The following is a 12,500-nucleotide window of genomic DNA, read 5'->3' on the forward strand; positions in this document are numbered from 1 at the left end:
TCGGGTACAGATGCTGAAATGCCGGCCGGCTTTTTTAAAGAGACAGTGCATGAAAACACTATTATTTTTTTTAATAAATCCTTTACACTAAATGACAAGTACAGTAAGCAACACTGTCACTGTACTTCATATATATGTGGCTGACATGTTTCTATCTATCTAATCTATGTGTGAAGCTCTACTCTTTCGGTTCTAAATTGTCGGGTACCGGTGTATGCCGCTGCTGAATTGCCGGCTTTTCATGTTTCACTGTTGGCACTGTTCCCATCGATTTGGGCAATCACTGTAATGCCACAACCACCATGGCTGTGGCATTACAGTGAGTGGCAGACAATCCCTGCATGATTGGTGCTCTAAATAGCGCCAGACATGCAGGACAAGCTTTTGGTGCAAGAACAGTTATCGAACATAACCTCGAACAGCCGAATTTTTTGCAAATCGTTCGGGTTCGTCGAACAACTCGACCACCGCCCAAAACAGCTCGAATTTGAGATTGGCGAACAGTTCTAGTCGAACACCGCTCATCTCTAGTTACAACCTCCAAAAAAATGATGACCTGCCAATCACGCTGGCTGTTGCGGGTAAAGAGGTGGCAGGTCTGCGTCCCAAAACAGGTGCGACTGCTGTCCCCCCAGTCACAGAAGATGAAAAGGCCGCGGATGCACAAGATATGGCTAACGGTGGTTGGCCCGGTCGGCTAGGCCGCATTGTAGCACAGTGAGCTTTCCACTGCAACTTATGCTTGATGTCCATGTGCCGGTTCATGCATGAAGTACTCAAACTATGTATTTTTTGGCCTCTACTTAGCTTTTGCTGACAAATGTTACAGATAACACGAGTTGGGTCATCTTTATCGATCTGAAAAAATGCCCAGGCTATGCAAGGCTTAGCACCCATGCGACCTGAAGAGCCACAACGACTTGAGGCAGAGATGTGTTTGAGGATGCAGTTGTTGACGTGCGTCCAGTACTACGTCTCTGTCCAGGAAGGTGCAACCTGACCTCGTCGTCACTAGCATCTTCCTCCACCTCCTCTGCTGACCTCATCTCTTGGCTGACTGTGGGTTGACAGTAAGTGGGATCTCCAACCTCATCATCATCACCCTGTGCGTTATCACACCCGTCGTCCTCAGAGCCAACCTGTTCCTGCCCTGACAAAAAACTAAAGTTGTCGCTCCAATCAGGTATTTGAGTCTCATCATCGTCTTCCTCATTGTCTCCACCAACAGGAGTTACAGTTTGGGAATGAGGGTCTACATTATGGTCAGAACCTTCAGCGTCTGGTCCTGGATCCAATTCATAAAGATTCTGGGCATTAGTGCAGATCATTTCCTCGTCTGGATTCACAGAAGCACTGGAGCCGACCTCTGATTCCCAGGCTATAGTATGGGACCTGTGAGGAAGCAAGTGCGATTGGGGTGACACCTTTGAGGATTGGAGTATTTGTGATGTTGAAGTTGATGTGGAGGAGAGCCCACTTAAAGGAGCACTTGATATCCGTTGAAGCACCTGCTGTTTTTGTGCCTCATCTGGAATTTGTAGCGATTGGCGTGGCCGTAAGAAAGGGATCTTATCACATTGTCCGCTAAAAGCAGTAGACATTTTAGTTTGGCTGGAAGATGGTCTTTCTTCTGCAGATGTTACTGTTGCTTTAACACCTACCCCACGGACACAACCTTTTTTCCCCTTCCCAACACGCCTATTCCCCTTTCCACCAGCAGCAGGCCTTTTTCCACTCATTTTGGTGGTTAATTAATTCACAACTCTGGAGTTGTTTGCACAAAATAACAATGGATGGGAACCGAGCAGAGCTGAGTGGCCAAACTGTGGTATTAAGCCAAAACTATTGGCTGGGTTAGATGCAGAAAAAAATTATATTCAATTTGCAACCTGATGGAGGTCAGTATAGATGGACTAATAGACCAAGTCCCACACACTGCTAGAAGCCCAAATATTATTTCAGGGCTAGATGCAGAAAAAAATTATATTCAATTTGCAACCTGATGGAGGTCAATATAGATGGACTAATAGAAAAAGTCCCACACACTGCTAGAAGCCCAAATATTTTTTCAGAGCTAGATGCAGAAAAAAATTATATTCAATTTGCAACCTGATGGAGGTCAGTATAGATGGACTAATAAACCAAGTCCCACACACTGCTAGAAGCCCAAATATTTTTTCAGAGCTAGATGCAGAAAAAAATTATATTCAATTTGCAACCTGATGGAGGTCAGTATAGATGGACTAATAGACCAAGTCCCACACACTGCTAGAAGCCCAAATATTTTTTCAGAGCTAGATGCTGAAAAAAATTAATTTTAATTTGCAACCTGATGGAGGTCAGTATAGATGGACTAATAGATCAAGTCCCACACACTGCTAGAAGCCCAAATATTTTTTCAGAGCTAGATGCAGAAAAAAATTATATTCAATTTGCAACCTGATGGAGGTCAGTATAGATGGACTAATAGAACAAGTCCCACACACTGCTAGAAGCCCAAATATTTTTTAAGAGCTAGATGAAGAAAAAAATTATTTTTAATTTGCAACCTGATGGAGGTCAGTATAGATGGACTAATAGACCAAGTCCCACACACTGCTAGTAGCCCAAATATTTTTTCCGAGCTAGATGCAGAAAAAAATTATATTCAATTTGCAACCTGATGGAGGTCAGTATAGATGGACTAATAGACCAAGTCCCACACACTGCTAGAAGCCCAAATATTTTTTCAGAGCTAGATGCAGAAAAAAAATATTTTTAATTTGCAACCTGATGGAGGTCAGTATAGATGGACCAATAGACCAAGTCCCACACACTGCTAGAAGCCCAAATATTTTTTCAGAGCTAGATGCAGAAAAAAATTGTATTCAATTTGCAACCTGATGGAGGTCAGTATAGATGGACTAATAGAACAAGTCCCACACACTGCTAGAAGCCCAAATATTTTTTCAGAGCTAGATGAAGAAAAAAATTATTTTTAATTTGCAACCTGATGGAGGTCAGTATAGATGGACTAAGAGACCAAGTCCCACACACTGCTGGAAGCCCAAATATTTTTTCAGAGCTAGATGCAGAAAAAAATTATATTCAATTTGCAACCTGATGGAGGTCAGTATAGATGGACTGATAGAACAAGTCGCACACAAGGCAAGAAGCCAAATATTTTTTCAGAGCTAGATGCAGAAAAAAATTATTTTTAATTTGCAACCTGATGGAGGTCAGTATAGATGGACTAATAGACCAAGTCCCACACACTGCTAGAAGCCCAAATATTTTTTCAGGGCTAGATGCAGAAAAAAATTATATTCAATTTGCAACCTGATGGAGGTCAGTATAGATGGACTAATAGAACAAGTCCCACACACTGCTAGAAGTCCAAATATTTTTTCAGAGCTAGATGCAGAAAAAAATTATATTCAATTTGCAAACTGATGGAGGTCAGTATAGATGGACTAATAGAACAAGTCCCACACACTGCTAGAAGCCCAAATATTTTTTTAGAGCTAGATGCTGAAAAAAAATATTTTTAATTTGCAACCTGATGGAGGTCAGTATAGATGGACTAATAGACCAAGTCCCACACACTGCTAGAAGCCCAAATATTTTTTCAGAGCTAGATGCAGAAAAAAATTATATTCAATTTGCAACCTGATGGAGGTCAGTATAGATGGACTGATAGAACAAGTCGCACACACTGCAAGAAGCCCAAATATTTTTTCAGAGCTAGATGCAGAAAAAAATTATTTTTAATTTGCAACCTGATGGAGGTCAGTATAGATGGACTAATAGACCAAGTCCCACACACTGCTAGAAGCCCAAATATTTTTTCAGGGCTAGATGCAGAAAAAAATTATATTCAATTTGCAACCTGATGGAGGTCAGTATAGATGGACTAATAGACCAAGTCCCACACACTGCTAGAAGCCCAAATATTTTTTCAGAGCTAGATGCAGAAAAAAATTATTTTTAATTTGCAACCTGATGGAGGTCAGTATAGATGGACTGATAGACCAAGTCCCACACACTGCTAGAAGCCCAAATATTTTTTCAGAGCTAGATGCAGAAAAAAATTATATTCAATTTGCAACCTGATGGAGGTCAGTATAGATGGACTAATAGAACAAGTCACACACACTGCTAGAAGCCCAAATATTTTTTCAGAGCTAGATGAAGAAAAAAATTATTTTTAATTTGCAACCTGATGGAGGTCAGTATAGATGGACTAAGAGACCAAGTCCCACACACTGCTAGAAGCCCAAATATTTTTTCAGAGCTAGATGCAGAAAAAAATTATATTCAATTTGCAACCTGATGGAGGTCAGTATAGATGGACTGATAGAACAAGTCGCACACACTGCAAGAAGCCCAAATATTTTTTCAGAGCTAGATGCAGAAAAAAATTATTTTTAATTTGCAACCTGATGGAGGTCAGTATAGATGGACTAATAGACCAAGTCCCAAACACTGCTAGAAGCCCAAATATTTTTTCAGGGCTAGATGCAGAAAAAAATTATATTCAATTTGCAACCTGATGGAGGTCAGTATAGATGGACTAATAGACCAAGTCCCACACACTGCTAGAAGCCCAAATATTTTTTCAGAGCTAGATGCAGAAAAAAATTATTTTTAATTTGCAACCTGATGGAGGTCAGTATAGATGGACTAATAGACCAAGTCCCACACACTGCTAGAAGCCCAAATATTTTTTCAGAGCTAGATGCAGAAAAAAATTATATTCAATTTGCAACCTGATGGAGGTCAGTATAGATGGACTAATAGAACAAGTCACACACACTGCTTCAAGCCCAAATATTTTTTCAGAGCTAGATGAAGAAAAAAATTATTTTTAATTTGCAACCTGATGGAGGTCAGTATAGATGGACTAAGAGACCAAGTCCCACACACTGCTAGAAGCCCAAATATTTTTTCAGAGCTAGATGCAGAAAAAAATTATATTCAATTTGCAACCTGATGGAGGTCAGTATAGATGGACTGATAGAACAAGTCGCACACACTGCAAGAAGCCCAAATATTTTTTTCAGAGCTAGAAACAGAAAAAAAATATTTTTAATTTGCAACTTGATGGAGGTCAGTATAGATGGACTAATAGACCAAGTCCCACACACTGCTAGAAGCCCAAATATTTTTTCAGGGCTAGATGCAGAAAAAAATTATATTCAATTTGCAACCTGATGGAGGTCAGTGTAGATGGACTAATAGAACAAGTCCCACACACTGCTAGAAGCCCAAATATTTTTTCAGAGCTAGATGCAGAAAAAAATTATATTCAATTTGCAACCTGATGGAGGTCAGTATAGATGGACTAATAGACCAAGTCCTACACACTGCTAGTAGCCCAAATATTTTTTCAGAGCTAGATGCAGAAAAAAATTATATTCAATTTGCAACCTGATGGAGGTCAGTATAGATGGACTAATAGACCAAGTCCCACACACTGCTAGAAGCCCAAATATTTTTTCAGAGCTAGATGCAGAAAAATATTATATTCAATTTGCAACCTGATGGAGGTCAGTATAGATGGACTGATAGAACAAGTCGCACACACTGCAAGAAGCCCAAATATTTTTTCAGAGCTAGATGCAGAAAAAAAATATTTTTAATTTGCAACCTGATGGAGGTCAGTATAGATGGACTAATAAACCAAGTCCCACACACTGCTAGAAGCCCAAATATTTTTTCAGGGCTAGATGGAGAAAAAAATTATACTCGATTTGTAACCTGATGGAGGTCAGTATAGATGGACTAATAGAACAAGTCCCACACACTGCTAGAAGCCCAAATATTTTTTCAGAGCTAGATGCAGAAAAAAATTATATTCAATTTGCAACCTGATGGAGGTCAGTATAGATGGACTAATAGAACAAGTCCCGCACACTGCTAGAAGCCCAAATATTTTTTTAGAGCTAGATGCAGAAAATAATTATATTCAATTTGCAAACTGATGGAGGTCAGTATAGATGGACTAATAGAACAAGTCCCACACACTGCTAGAAGCCCAAATATTTTTTTAGAGCTAGATGCTGAAAAAAAATATTTTTAATTTGCAACCTGATGGAGGTCAGTATAGATGGACTAATAGACCAAGTCCCACACACTGCTAGAAGCCCAAATATTTTTTCAGAGCTAGATGCAGAAAAAAATTATATTCAATTTGCAACCTGATGGAGGTCAGTATAGATGGACTGATAGAACAAGTCGCACACACTGCAAGAAGCCCAAATATTTTTTCAGAGCTAGATGCAGAAAAAAATTATTTTTAATTTGCAACCTGATGGAGGTCAGTATAGATGGACTAATAGACCAAGTCCCACACACTGCTAGAAGCCCAAATATTTTTTCAGGGCTAGATGCAGAAAAAAATTATATTCAATTTGCAACCTGATGGAGGTCAGTATAGATGGACTAATAGACCAAGTCCCACACACTGCTAGAAGCCCAAATATTTTTTCAGAGCTAGATGCAGAAAAAAATTATTTTTAATTTGCAACCTGATGGAGGTCAGTATAGATGGACTGATAGACCAAGTCCCACACACTGCTAGAAGCCCAAATATTTTTTCAGAGCTAGATGCAGAAAAAAATTATATTCAATTTGCAACCTGATGGAGGTCAGTATAGATGGACTAATAGAACAAGTCACACACACTGCTAGAAGCCCAAATATTTTTTCAGAGCTAGATGAAGAAAAAAATTATTTTTAATTTGCAACCTGATGGAGGTCAGTATAGATGGACTAAGAGACCAAGTCCCACACACTGCTAGAAGCCCAAATATTTTTTCAGAGCTAGATGCAGAAAAAAATTATATTCAATTTGCAACCTGATGGAGGTCAGTATAGATGGACTGATAGAACAAGTCGCACACACTGCAAGAAGCCCAAATATTTTTTCAGAGCTAGATGCAGAAAAAAATTATTTTTAATTTGCAACCTGATGGAGGTCAGTATAGATGGACTAATAGACCAAGTCCCACACACTGCTAGAAGCCCAAATATTTTTTCAGGGCTAGATGCAGAAAAAAATTATATTCAATTTGCAACCTGATGGAGGTCAGTATAGATGGACTAATAGACCAAGTCCCACACACTGCTAGAAGCCCAAATATTTTTTCAGAGCTAGATGCAGAAAAAAATTATTTTTAATTTGCAACCTGATGGAGGTCAGTATAGATGGACTAATAGACCAAGTCCCACACACTGCTAGAAGCCCAAATATTTTTTCAGAGCTAGATGCAGAAAAAAATTATATTCAATTTGCAACCTGATGGAGGTCAGTATAGATGGACTAATAGAACAAGTCACACACACTGCTTCAAGCCCAAATATTTTTTCAGAGCTAGATGAAGAAAAAAATTATTTTTAATTTGCAACCTGATGGAGGTCAGTATAGATGGACTAAGAGACCAAGTCCCACACACTGCTAGAAGCCCAAATATTTTTTCAGAGCTAGATGCAGAAAAAAATTATATTCAATTTGCAACCTGATGGAGGTCAGTATAGATGGACTGATAGAACAAGTCGCACACACTGCAAGAAGCCCAAATATTTTTTTCAGAGCTAGAAACAGAAAAAAAATATTTTTAATTTGCAACTTGATGGAGGTCAGTATAGATGGACTAATAGACCAAGTCCCACACACTGCTAGAAGCCCAAATATTTTTTCAGGGCTAGATGCAGAAAAAAATTATATTCAATTTGCAACCTGATGAAGGTCAGTGTAGATGGACTAATAGAACAAGTCCCACACACTGCTAGAAGCCCAAATATTTTTTCAGAGCTAGATGCAGAAAAAAATTATATTCAATTTGCAACCTGATGGAGGTCAGTATAGATGGACTAATAGAACAAGTCCCACACACTGCTAGAAGCCCAAATATTTTTTCAGGGCTAGATGGAGAAAAAAATTATACTCGATTTGCAACCTGATGGAGGTCAGTATAGATGGACTAATAGAACAAGTCCCACACACTGCTAGAAGCCCAAATATTTTTTCAGAGCTAGATGCAGAAAAAAATTATATTCAATTTGCAACCTGATGGAGGTCAGTATAGATGGACTAATAGAACAAGTCCCGCACACTGCTAGAAGCCCAAATATTTTTTTAGAGCTAGATGCAGAAAATAATTATATTCAATTTGCAACCTGATGGAGGTCAGTATAGATGGACTAATAGACCAAGTCCCACACACTGATAGTAGCCCAAATATTTTTTCAGAGCTAGATGCAGAAAAAAATTATATTCAATTTGCAACCTGATGGAGGTCAGTATAGATGGACTAATAGACCAAGTCCCACACACTGCTAGAAGCCCAAATATTTTTTCAGAGCTAGATGCAGAAAAAAAATATTTTTAATTTGCAACCTGATGGAGGTCAGTATAGATGGACTAATAGACCAAGTCCCACACACTGCTAGAAGCCCAAATATTTTTTCAGAGCTAGATGCAGAAAAAAATTATATTCAATTTGCAACCTGATGGAGGTCAGTATAGATGGACTAATAGAACAAGTCCCACACACTGCTAGAAGCCCAAATATTTTTTCAGAGTTAGATGAAGAAAAAAATTATTTTTAATTTGCAACCTGATGGAGGTCAGTATAGATGGACTAAGAGACCAAGTCCCACACACTGCTAGAAGCCCAAATATTTTTTCAGAGCTAGATGCAGAAAAAAATTATATTCAATTTGCAACCTGATGGAGGTCAGTATAGATGGACTGATAGAACAAGTCGCACACACGGCAAGAAGCCCAAATATTTTTTCAGAGCTAGATGCAGAAAAAAATTATTTTTAATTTGCAACCTGATGGAGGTCAGTATAGATGGACTAATAGACCAAGTCCCACACACTGCTAGAAGCCCAAATATTTTTTCATGGCTAGATGCAGAAAAAAATTATATTCAATTTGCAACCTGATGGAGGTCAGTATAGATGGACTAATAGAACAAGTCCCACACACTCCTAGAAGCCCAAATATTTTTTTAGAGCTAGATGCAGAAAAAAATTATATTCAATTTGCAACCTGATGGAGGTCAGTATAGATGGACTAATAGACCAAGTCCCACACACTGCTAGTAGCCCAAATATTTTTTCAGAGCTAGATGCAGAAAAAAATTATATTCAATTTGCAACCTGATGGAGGTCAGTATAGATGGACTAATAGACCAAGTCCCACACACTGCTAGAAGCCCAAATATTTTTCAGAGCTAGATGCAGAAAAAAATTATTTTTAATTTGCAACCTGATGGAGGTCAGTATAGATGGACTAATAGACCAAGTCCCACACACTGCTAGAAGCCCAAATATTTTTTCAGAGCTAGATGCAGAAAAAAATTATTTTCAATTTGCAACCTGATGGAGGTCAGTATAGATGGAGTAATAGAACAAGTCGCACACACTGCTAGAAGCCCAAATATTTTTTCAGAGCTAGATGCAGAAAAAAATTATTTTTAATTTGCAACCTGATGGAGGTCAGTATAGATGGACTAATAGACCAAGTCCCACACACTGCTAGAAGCCCAAATATTTTTTCAGAGCTAGATGCAGAAAAAAATTATATTCAATTTGCAACCTGATGGAGGTCAGGATAGATGGACTAATAGACCAAGTCAACACACTGCTTGAAGCCCAAATATTTTTTCAGAGCTAGATGCAGAAAAAAATTATTTTTAATATGCAACCTGATGGAGGTCAGTATAGATGGACTAATAGACCAAGTCCCACACACTGCTAGAAGCCCAAATATTTTTTCAGAGCTAGATGCAGAAAAAAAATATATTGAATTTGCAACCTGATGGAGGTCAGTATAAATGGACTAATAGACCAAGTCAACACACTGCTTGAAGCCCAAATATTTTTTCAGACCTAGATGCAGAAAAAAATTATTTTTAATATGCAACCTGATGGAGGTCAGTATAGATGGACTAATAGACCAAGTCCCACACACTGCTAGAAGCCCAAATATTTTATCAGAGCTAGATGCAGAAAAAAATTATATTCAATTTGCAACCTGATGGAGGTCAGTATAGATGGACTAATAGAACAAGTCCCACACACTCCTAGAAGCCCAAATATTTTTTTAGAGCTAAATGCAGAAAAAAATTATATTCAATTTGCAACCTGATGGAGGTCAGTATAGATGGACTAATAGACCAAGTCCCACACACTGCTAAAAGCCCAAATATTTTTCAGAGCTAGATGCAGAAAAAAAAATTTTTTAATTTGCAACCTGATGGAGGTCAGTATAGATGGACTAATAGACCAAGTCCCACACACTGCTAGAAGCCCAAATATTTTTTCAGAGCTAGATGCAGAAAAAAATTATATTCAATTTGCAACCTGATGGAGGTCAGTATAGATGGACTAATAGAACAAGTCGCACACACTGCTAGAAGCCCAAATATTTTTTCAGAGCTAGATGCAGAAAAAAATTATTTTTAATTTGCAACCTGATGGAGGTCAGTATAGATGGACCAATAGACCAAGTCCCACACACTGCTAGAAGCCCAAATATTTTTTCAGAGCTAGATGCAGAAAAAAATTATATTCAATTTGCAACCTGATGGAGGTCAGTATAGATGGACTAATAGACCAAGTCAACACACTGCTTGAAGCCCAAATATTTTTTCAGAGCTAGATGCAGAAAAAAATTATTTTTAATATGCAACCTGATGGAGGTCAGTATAGATGGACTAATAGACCAAGTCCCACACACTGCTAGAAGCCCAAATATTTTTTCAGAGCTAGATTCAGAAAAAAATTATATTGAATTTGCAACCTGATGGAGGTCAGTATAGATGGACTAATAGACCAAGTCAACACACTGCTTGAAGCCCAAATATTTTTTCAGACCTAGATGCAGAAAAAAATTATTTTTAATATGCAACCTGATGGAGGTCAGTATAGATGGACTAATAGACCAAGTCCCACACACTGCTAGAAGCCCAAATATTTTTTCAGAGCTAGATGCAGAAAAAAATTATATTGAATTTGCAACCTGATGGAGGTCAGTATAGATGGACTAATAGACCAAGTCAACACACTGCTTGAAGCCCAAATATTTTTTCAGAGCTAGATGCAGAAAAAAATTATTTTTAATATGCAACCTGATGGAGGTCAGTATAGATGGATTAATAGACCAAGTCCCACACACTGCTAGAAGCCCAAATATTTTTTCAGAGCTAGATGCAGAAAAAAATTATATTCAATTTGCAACCTGATGGAGGTCAGTATAGATGGACTAATAGAACAAGTCCCACACACTGCTAGAAGCCCAAATATTTTTTCAGAGCTAGATGAAGAAAAAAATTATTTTTAATTTGCAACCTGATGGAGGTCAGTACAGATGGACTAATAGAACAAGTCCCACACACTGCTAGAAGCCCAAATATTTTTTCCGGGCTAGATGCAGAAAAAAATTATATTCAATTTGCAACCTGATGGATGTCAGTATAGATGGACTAATAGACCAAGTCCCACACACTGCTAGAAGCCCAAATATTTTTTCAGAGCTAGATGCAGAAAAAAATTATATTGAATTTGCAACCTGATGGAGGTCAGTATAGATGGACGAATAGACCAAGTCCAACACACTGCTTGAAGCCCAAATATTTTTTCAGAGCTAGATGCAGAAAAAAATAATTTTTAATTTGCAACCTGATGGAGGTCAGTGTAGATGGACTAATAGACCAAGTCCCACACACTGCTAGAAGCCCAAATATTTTTCAGAGCTAGATGCAGAAAAAAATTATATTCAATTTGCAACCTGATGGAGGTCAGTATAGATGGACTAACAGAACAAGTCCCACACACTGCTAGAAGCCCAAATATTTTTTCAGAGCTAGATGAAGAAAAAAAATATTTTTAATTTGCAACCTGATGGAGGTCAGTATAGATGGACTAATAGACCAAGTCCCACACACTGCTAGAAGCCCAAATATTTTTTCAGGGCTAGATGCAGAAAAAAATTATATTCAATTTGCAACCTGATGGAGGTCAGTATAGATGGACTAAAAGAACAAGTCCCACTCACTGTTAGAAGCCCAAATATTTTTTCAGAGCTAGATGCAGAAAAAAATTATATTCAATTTGAAAACTTATGGAGGTCAGTATAGATGGACTAATAGAATGATGCTATGCCCAAAAGGTTTTACTTCACTAGGTGCAGCAAAAAAATTGGTATTCTATGCACAGGTGGTGTAGCTTGCAACACAGATAGGCTACTCCATTGACTACCACACTCTGCAATAGGCCAAAAAGGATTAGCTTTGCAAGATTTAGCCAAACGCTGTGAAAAAAACTTGCACAGCACTGGCACAGAGCTGCCTGACAAAAACTGATAGGAACTGATGTAACTTAGTCCTGAAAAGGACTGCAATTACAATTAGTCTTTACTCCCAACCAATCTATTTAAAAGCACAGACCTGCCTGATAAAAGACGTAGGAAATGCTGTAACCTAGTCCTTAAAAGGACTGCAATCACA

This window comes from Phyllobates terribilis, unplaced genomic scaffold (assembly GCF_046119375.1).
Source record: "Phyllobates terribilis strain yellow unplaced genomic scaffold, ASM4611937v1 Scaffold_13__5_contigs__length_258822181, whole genome shotgun sequence".
NCBI lineage: Eukaryota > Metazoa > Chordata > Amphibia > Anura > Dendrobatidae > Phyllobates > Phyllobates terribilis.